This window comes from Gracilinanus agilis, chromosome 2 (assembly GCF_016433145.1).
Source record: "Gracilinanus agilis isolate LMUSP501 chromosome 2, AgileGrace, whole genome shotgun sequence".
NCBI lineage: Eukaryota > Metazoa > Chordata > Mammalia > Didelphimorphia > Didelphidae > Gracilinanus > Gracilinanus agilis.
In genome coordinates this window covers 379,774,123-379,783,008 of record NC_058131.1, presented here as the reverse complement: position 1 = coordinate 379,783,008, position 8,886 = coordinate 379,774,123, and positions in this window count along the sequence as shown.

The following is an 8,886-nucleotide window of genomic DNA, read 5'->3' as shown; positions in this document are numbered from 1 at the left end:
GATCCCCATTTTATAGTAGAGAAAACTGAGCAGACAGAGGTTAAGTGTCTTCCTAGTCACACCATTAATAGGTATTTGAGGTTGGATTAGAACTCAGATTTTCTTGACTCTAGGCTAAGTGCTCACCGTGCCAACTACCTGCCCTAGACAGAGGAACAAAATGGGAACTTTTAAATGGAGATAAGAAAAATGAGCCTATAATCAAGAAATTGAGGTCCAGAGGTAGATGTTAGGGTAAGAAGACCAGCAGAAGGGACTATGGGATTCCAAGTACAAGGGCGATAATGGTTGGTTCCTTGATCTTTAGGTGCTTGAGGGTGAAGGCAACTCATTGTGATATGAATCTGGTTTGGTGGTAGTACATGGGCCAGTGAGGACTCCAAAGCAAAATAAGAGAATGCTAAGGGAGAACATTTTTCTTTAGGACAAAGCTTCCATTATCAAAAAAGGCATAATCCTTTGGGAGAAAGTGGACATCCTGGGATAAAGTCCCTCTTGCCTTGGCCTTTTATGTGTTTTGTAGCTGTTTATACATTTTAAATATATAATATATACACACATATGCATATACATGTATGGGTACACACGTGTTGTTTTAGGGAATAAATTCCTTCAGAGCAAAGACTACTTTCTTTCTGACTTCATATTCCCAGGGCCAAGTACAGTGCCTGATACACAGTAGGTGCTTAATAGATGCTTGATTGATTGCACTGTCTCAGAAAGAGTGATTGTTCAAGATTTCTATATCATCCAATAAAGACTGTAATTAGATCAACTTAATGGAAGGTTTTGTGCATATTTCTTGAAATACCAAGCTGACCAGCACAACTGTGAAGTCCTTGGAACTCTACCAAATGGGTGGTCATCAGAGGGAGTGATGGGGAGGGCATGTCATCTGGTCACTCTGCTCCAAAATGGGCTGTCCTTACCCCCCTGAAATATCTCTGGCTCTCAGAATGGAGATGCCCTCAGATTCTTAGTCTCCACCAGCTGGTAATCAGATACAGTTTCCCCAAGGCTGTTGTACCAGACAAAGCCAATGAAATGGGCACATCTCGAAGACATTTTTTCTTTAACATGTGCCATTTCCTGGTGTCCTTTCATATGTGGCAGTCTAGATGATTGCCTAATTGGCTAGACTAGAGTCTGAGTCCTGAGCCAACCCTCTTCCAGCATGGGGGCAATTTTTGAGTAGTTTTGTATTAATTCTGCAGGCTGCACATTCAGCCTGCTCCTTCCTGCCACATGACTGAACACTCTCTTGACCATACAAACAATTCTCTTGGAAGTGGTCGCATTTATGAACTGTTTGCACAGTGCTCACATTACTTCTTGTTGCCAGAGAAACAATAATTCACCCTAAAGGAAAGGAAAACGGGGAAAGACAAACGGTTCCAGGGGGAGGTTCCCCATAAATTCAGCAAGAAGGAAGAGCTGCACACAAGTATCCAGGGCTTCTGGCTTTATTACACCAAAATGTTCTACTTAGTAAATATGCCCAGCTTCATCTCGGGGTTGAAAAGGAACACGGGGCAGCATTTTGCGTTGGAATTGAATGGTTTAGGGAAATGAGAATTAATCTAAGAATGCTGGGCTGGGAATCTGGTGCCTAGGTAGAGTTTTAGCCATTGCGTCATCTTGGGCAAATAATTTCTCATTTCTGGATCTCAGTTTCCTCATCTGTAAAATGAGAGCGTTGGAACAAATAATATTTAAGGACCCTCCTGGCCGTAAAATTTTACCATTCTAAGAAATACAAGCAAGGACTGGAAGTAATGAGAATATAACAGCTGGCAAGAGCCGTCCATTAATGAGTCTTCTTTACCAATAGTACATCAAACATGTTTCAAATGTATGTTTATAGATGACATTTGAAAACATACTGCTCTTTCCATTACCTCTCATAGGTGAATAAACAACTTTCTGCTAGGTGGTACAGTGGATAGAGTACTGGGCCCACAGTCAGGAAGACCCGAGTTCAAATCTGGCCTCAGATACTAGTTGTGTGAGAGAGGCTGGTCAAATCACTTAAACTCTTTTTACTTCAGTTTCCTCATCTGGGAGATAAGATAGCTCTTATCTTCCACAGTTGTTATGAGGATCAAATGAAATAATAATTGTAAAATGCTCAGCATAGTGCTTGACACATAGAATGGGCCATATAAATGTTAGCTATTCTTCTTAGAGTTGCTATTATATAATAGTTTTATACTTTTCAAAGCACTTCTACTTCCAGCAGCTTATTTGTCCATCATAAGTACCCTTTCGGAATGATTGGGGGAGATATGGAGAGAGGCAGTGTCTTATAATGGAAGGAACACTAGACTTGGAGCTAGAAGACTTGGCACAATTATATGTGTGACCTTGGGCAAGTCACTTATCTTTTCTGAGACTCATTTTCCTTCTCTAGGAAAATCAAGAGTTGAACCAAATGACCTCCGAAGTCCTTTTCAGTTTTAACATTTTATGTTCCTAAGTTTCTTTGCCTAAATAGGAACTTAGAATATGGAAAGCTTAAATGGCTTTATTATTTATCACCTAACCTAATATGTATATGGAGTGTAGATTAGTATGCAAATCTTCCGACTTCTACTATAGTGATTTTACCATGACACCATGCTTTATAGATCTAAGTACACTGTAGATAGTTTATTATCCAGAACATCTGTTCTCAGGCATGTAAGAGAAAGGGCTACTGTCATGCCTTTCATATAGTATACATTAAATAAATATTTGCCTATTGGGATAAAAATATATACAGGTCTACTGAAAAGACTTATGTGAAATAAAGACTTATATGAAATGATGAAAAGTGAAGTGAGCAGAACCAGGAGAACACTGTTTATAGTAACAAAAATATTATATGATGCTCAACTGTGAAGGACTAAAACTAAGCCATTACTAGCAAACTAGCTTCCAAGATACCCACAAGGGACTCATGATGAAAAATGCTATCCATAGCCAAAGAAGAAATTGTTGGAGTCTGATTGATAAAAGCATGCTCATCCTCCACTTTATTTCCTTCATGAGTTTTTTTTTTTAATTATATGTATGATGTGTCTTCTGTCATGGCATGAGTAATTTGGAAATACATATTGCATGCAAGCACTGGTATAATCTCTATTAGACTATTTACTGCCTGGGTTTAGGGGTGGGGAGGAAAGGAGAGAAAGAATCTGAATTGTAACATGTCAGAAAACAATTGTCACAAATTATTTCTACATGTAATTTGAAAAAGAAAGTTCATTCAGGTCTAGAGGTTAAAAAGATCTCCCCTTCCCCCCAGGCATTCTAAGTTGTTGAAAGGAACTTTTATCAAAATGTATAGTCACCCCAGACACATCTAGACACAGGTAACAAAGGGTTAAGTTGGAAAGAGTAGACATGGACATAGAAGACTTCACTTGATACCTTAGTTTGACCTAATATTCCTCTTTCTTCCTAACTGGTCTGTTCATTATGTAAAGTCCTCTTTGTGCCTATTGAATGACAAATTGCTCAGGAAATATGGATTACTCTTTCTGGTCACCTTCCACAACCACCTATTGAACAACGATTATGACTAATGGGAATCATATCAGGAAAGGGAAAGATGAGCTCCTATACTTATTTTAAGGTGAAGGAAGCAAAGGGGAAAGCAACTTCCTTTTAGAGAATTTCCAGGCAGCAGGAATGCTATTTCCTTCTTGATCTTTGGCCTTGGCATAGGTCACACCTAAATACACACACTTTGCTGAAATCATTGTGATGTTAGAGTTGCTGGGAAGTGGCGTAAAATGAGCTGAAATTTGTTTAAGCAACTTGATTTAATTTTGTTCAAAATTTGTTCTGTCTCATATGAGAAATGCAGGTCTTTTAAGTGCAATGAGAAATCTGTCCAGCCATTAAGGGCTCCTAGAGAATTAATTAGCTAGAATGGTTAGATCATTTCATCATCTATATTTGTTGATCCTGCTGAGCCAAGATTTTGGTAGGGAGCTCTTTCAGCTACTCTGGTACCAGCTACTCTACACAAAGCCATGGGGTGACAAGGGAAGTGTAAGAAGGTGGTTTAGGGGATGGGACCAGATGATTAGGATAGGGCCAGTATCAGAAGATTAACTTGTTTGGGAAACCCAACATAGCCCAGACCTGGCAGGGCCTGAATCTGAGATGACACACAGTCCACTCAGTAGCAGGGATGGATGCTGCATTTATTATAATAGGGAAAGGTTAGATGGGATTTTTGGGATTGACACTAATTCAACTTGACACCAATATCAACTACCTAACCTCCCCCCCCCCCACCCCCCCGCCTGATCTAAATGTCCCATTGCCAGGAGTTTTCACAGAGTTGAGCTATACTAATTCTTACTTAACTGTCTAAAGATCCCAGTCCCTAATCTAGATAAGCCTGCACTAAACCTACCCCTCCTTAGATGGTAATAGAGGTAGTGGTCTGTGACAAACTTAACAGGGCCCAGGAAGAGTTCCTCGGTCCAAAAGGAACTTAACCTGATCTTACAGACAGCAAGGCAGTAGGGCAGCAGGTAGGATGAGAAATCAGGGTAGTATTAGCCACGAAGGAAAAGCAGCCAGTCCTTCCAGGTCAAACTAGAGAAAAACCTACCAAACCTCCGTTAACAGCCCACATTCTAGAATCTGTTCCCTGAATCTGCATCTCCCTGCAGACCCACCTCACATGCTCAACTCCTCTCTTCCTTATAACAGGAAAGAGCACTTTCATCATCTGTTAAATGAAGGGGTTAGACTCAAAGGTCTCTTCTAGTTCTAAATTTCAGGATCCTAGGTCCAAAAGTCAAACAGCAGAATCAAAATTTGAACCTAGGTCCTCTGACTCCAATTTCAATGACCTTTACATTATCCCATCTTGCCTTTCAAGGGAGATGGTTTGTTCTCAATGGCCCAAGTGAAAAAATGTCCGAGATATTAGATGATAGACCATGGGTCTCAAATAAATGAAATTGAAAAAAGAATAAAGATTGGGCAGAAAAGGGGGAAAACAAATATCAATGGGCAAAACTTGAGGCTACAGGTAGGCAATGCATAGAATATATGCCAGTGAGTAGTTTCTGAGGCCTCAAGAGTTACATTTCTGTCTCCATTTGCTGATTGCCTATACTGTTTACTTTATGCATCAAAAGTAAGGTACTTTTGATGTACATATATATATGTATATATAATATACTACTATATATACACTATATACTACTATATAGATATAGATAAGAGAGTCTAGAAGGACCTGTGTTCAAATTTGTCTTCAGATACTTCCTAGCTTTGTGACTCTGGGCAAGGCACTTAACATCAGTTTCCTAGTCCTTGCCATTCTTCTGCCTTGGAACTGATACTTAGTATTGATTCTAAGATAGAAAGTGAGGTTTTTTAAAATGTTAAGTATTGTCCCTTTAAGGCAGGAGCTCTTAACTTGAGATCTGTAAATTTTTTAAGAAGTATTTTGATAACTAGTTTCCTTGGTAACAACTTGTTTCCTTGGTAATCCTATAGATGTTATTTTATGCATTTTAAAGCATTTTACTGAAAAGAAGTCTATATAGGCTTCACTAGATTGTCAAAGGGGTCCATCACGTAAAAAAGGTTAGAAATCTGTTTTAAGGCATTGCCTTTAATATGGAGCCATTTAATGCTGAAAGAGGAAGATAAAAATTTTTTTGTATAAAGAAAAAAAGGTTATATGAAATACAAAAGTATATATTATAATGTCTCTTTCATAGACAGTTTGATGCCTGAAAGAAATAGGAAGATAACTTTGATTTAATAAAAACTGCTAAAATATATATGTAAAGAACCATAGCTTTCAGACAGAATATGATCTATTAGGGGCTGAAAATGAACTATAAATATGAAGATCTGAATCATGTTATAAAGGATGTAAGGTGGTTCTTCCTTTGGATAGGAATAGTTTGGTGGTTTAAAGGGAATTTTTATTTGTTAAATACTGATTACATTTGAGAGTGAAAAAAACAAGTGAAAAAACAAGAATTTCAAGGACATGGATGGGGGACCATTTGAAAACTAAGAGCTGTAGGACATGGTGATTCTTCAGCTGATTTGCATATAAGTATTAAAAATTTAAGAGTGTAAAACTCAATAAAGTGAGAAATCATATAACTATATGAAGACTCAGGCATGATTAAATAAGAACTTTTGATTTCACTGGGGAAATTTGTTGAGCTATTACCTCTCAAGTAAAAGGTGAATCATTGAATACTGTGAGAGCTTGATTTAAGCTACCAAAATAAGTTGGAATAGCTGAGGCTATGAGACTGTGGTGAAGGGACTGAGGATGCTTGTGGGAGAAGATTCAACAGAAACTTGAAAAGCAGTTTTATCAGAGTAGTTAGAAGAAACCAAGCACTAGGCAATCATCTGGGAACAAGATTTCAGTGATAGATCTGGACTGATTGAAGAAAGATGCATGTTCATTGGGAGAAAGCTCAAGTTCTAGCTATTTAGTGCCACCTAGAGCTTAAGGGAGGTGAAACCTTAGAAGTACCTGTTGCTCTAGTTTGGGAGGGAAAGGGGGGAAAGGCTTTGTGGGATCTAACTGGATGATGTAGTATCCCATTGAGTGAAGAGTAGTTTAGGTTTGCTTATCTGTTTCCCAGAGTTGACCTAAGCTGGTTTGCTGTGTACTCTGTGTGCTATGCTCTAATTAGAGGTAGATAGATGTCTCAGTTGGGTTAAAGCACTGGATTTGCTTGTCAGGAAGACCCAAATACAAATGCAGCTTCAGTCACTTACCAGCTGTGTGACTCTGGACAAGTCATTTAACTTTGCCTCAGTTTCCTCACATGGAGCTGATAATAGTACCTCCTCTCAGGGTTGTTGTGAGCATCAAATGAGATAATAATTGCAAAGCATTTAGCACAGTGCCTGGCAACATAGTAAGTACTGTATAGATGTTAGTTGTTATTAGTAGTATGTCATATGTTGCAGCATCCTGGTGAGTGAGTTGAGCTGGTCATATAGATCAGAGGCATGCAGCCTTATAAGCTTGGTAATTCTCTCTGGTTTCAGAGGAAATGCTAGCCTAATCAATAGCGTGACACTTTCCTGAAACGAAGAGAAGATCCCAGCTGGAGGGAGGTGAGAACCAGCAGATAAGCAGTTAGGACAAAAGTGACTATTATCTAGTGCAGATGTTCTTAAATGGACCCAAAACACCAACACCTGCAATCCAGGGTTATGAAATATCGAGAGCACATTGGTTTTCTTCCCTTAAATGATTCTTATAAGTTTTTGTAAGGGTATGCCCACTCTCTTCCACAGATACTGAGCACACTGGTGGGATAGCATGACCCAGATTTATGTATGGATTATAATGTATTTATTACTTCTGCATTTGCTTTAATAAATGAGTACCTGTGATATTATTCCTTCTCCCTTATTGCTAAAGAAATGGTTATGTTTCAGATCTAAAATTGTCACCGTTTTGAGTGGATGGAGTGAACTCACATGGACTCAAGAGGTAAAGTGATGATTAAGAGGACTGTATTCACTCCAGTGGGGTTTCTTCTAGGATCTTGGGGAAAAGTGGGTATAACTACATAATGGGGACCTTTTTTTTGGGAACCCATATCTGCCAATGTGAGAACAAGTTGGAGTAAATGAGTCAGCTCCGAGAGTAAGGTATCCACCCAAATGCCCTAATGGGAGTTGTGATGCATTCAATTGTGCGTATAGAGACTCCATGCACCACACAATCTCTGTATCATAATTTTGAAATTTGTATCTGCTTAATCTAGTATTTCATTATATTCTGTCTTGCATGATTCTCTTTTTGTTTCATGTGCACAGTCTTTCAGCAAATGGATTACAAATTACTCCAGGGTGAGGCTCGTGTCCTTTACCTCTGTACCACCTTTTCCCTGCCCCTGCCCTCCTCCCACAAAGAGCCCCCGATAAAGCCATAGGCACATAGTAATTTCAGTTCAGTCACAGTTCAGTCATTTCAATCCTGTCTGACTCTTCATTACCCATTTGTAGTTTTCTTGGCAAAGATATTGGGAGGTTTGTCATTTCCTTCTCTAACTAATTTTACATATCAGCAGAGGAAAACAAAGCTAATTGAATTGTCCAGAGTCACGGAGATAGTAGGTGTCTGAGGCCAGATTTGAACTCAGGAAGATGTCTTTCTGATTCCATGTCTGGTACTCTATCCATTGTGCTCCTAGGTGCTTGGGTACATAGTAGGTACCCTCTAAGAATTAATGCAGTATTGGTGATCAAGAGGAGTCTGATCTATAGGCCTGACACATGTTCTTTGGAGATGGACATGTGCTCTGGCCCCTTGATAATAGATGCTTCCTTGTTGGGATGACCCAGCAATTCCAGATTGGTTTCTAGTGATTAGGGCTGCATTGAAAATGAAAATGATGGATTACTAAGTGTCAAGGGCAAGGACTCTGTTGCAGGAAAATCCAACAATTCTCAGTAGTCTATAAGAGTGTGGTTCACATTTCAACTGCTTTCTCTTTAGGACATTCCCTTTGGGGACTCATCTAGGCACACTATATTTCTTCCATACTTTCTTCTTTTCTTCTTTTTCTTTAAAAAAAACCCCTTACCTTCTCTCTTAGAATCAATATTTCATTTTGGTTCCAAGGTAGAAGAGTGATAAGAGCTAGGCAATGGAGGTCAAGTGTCTTGCCCATGGACATATAGCTAGAAAGTGTCTGGGACCAAATTTGAATCTAAGACCTCCCATTTCTAGGCTTGGCTCTCAATCCACTGAGTTACCCAGTTGCCCTCTTCTTCCATACTTCCTGGAAGTGAATTGATGATACTATCATTGTATTATTTTCTCTGACTTTTTTCCTCTTTCCTCTTCTAGTTCTACACTTCTTTCTTCCTTCCTTTCTT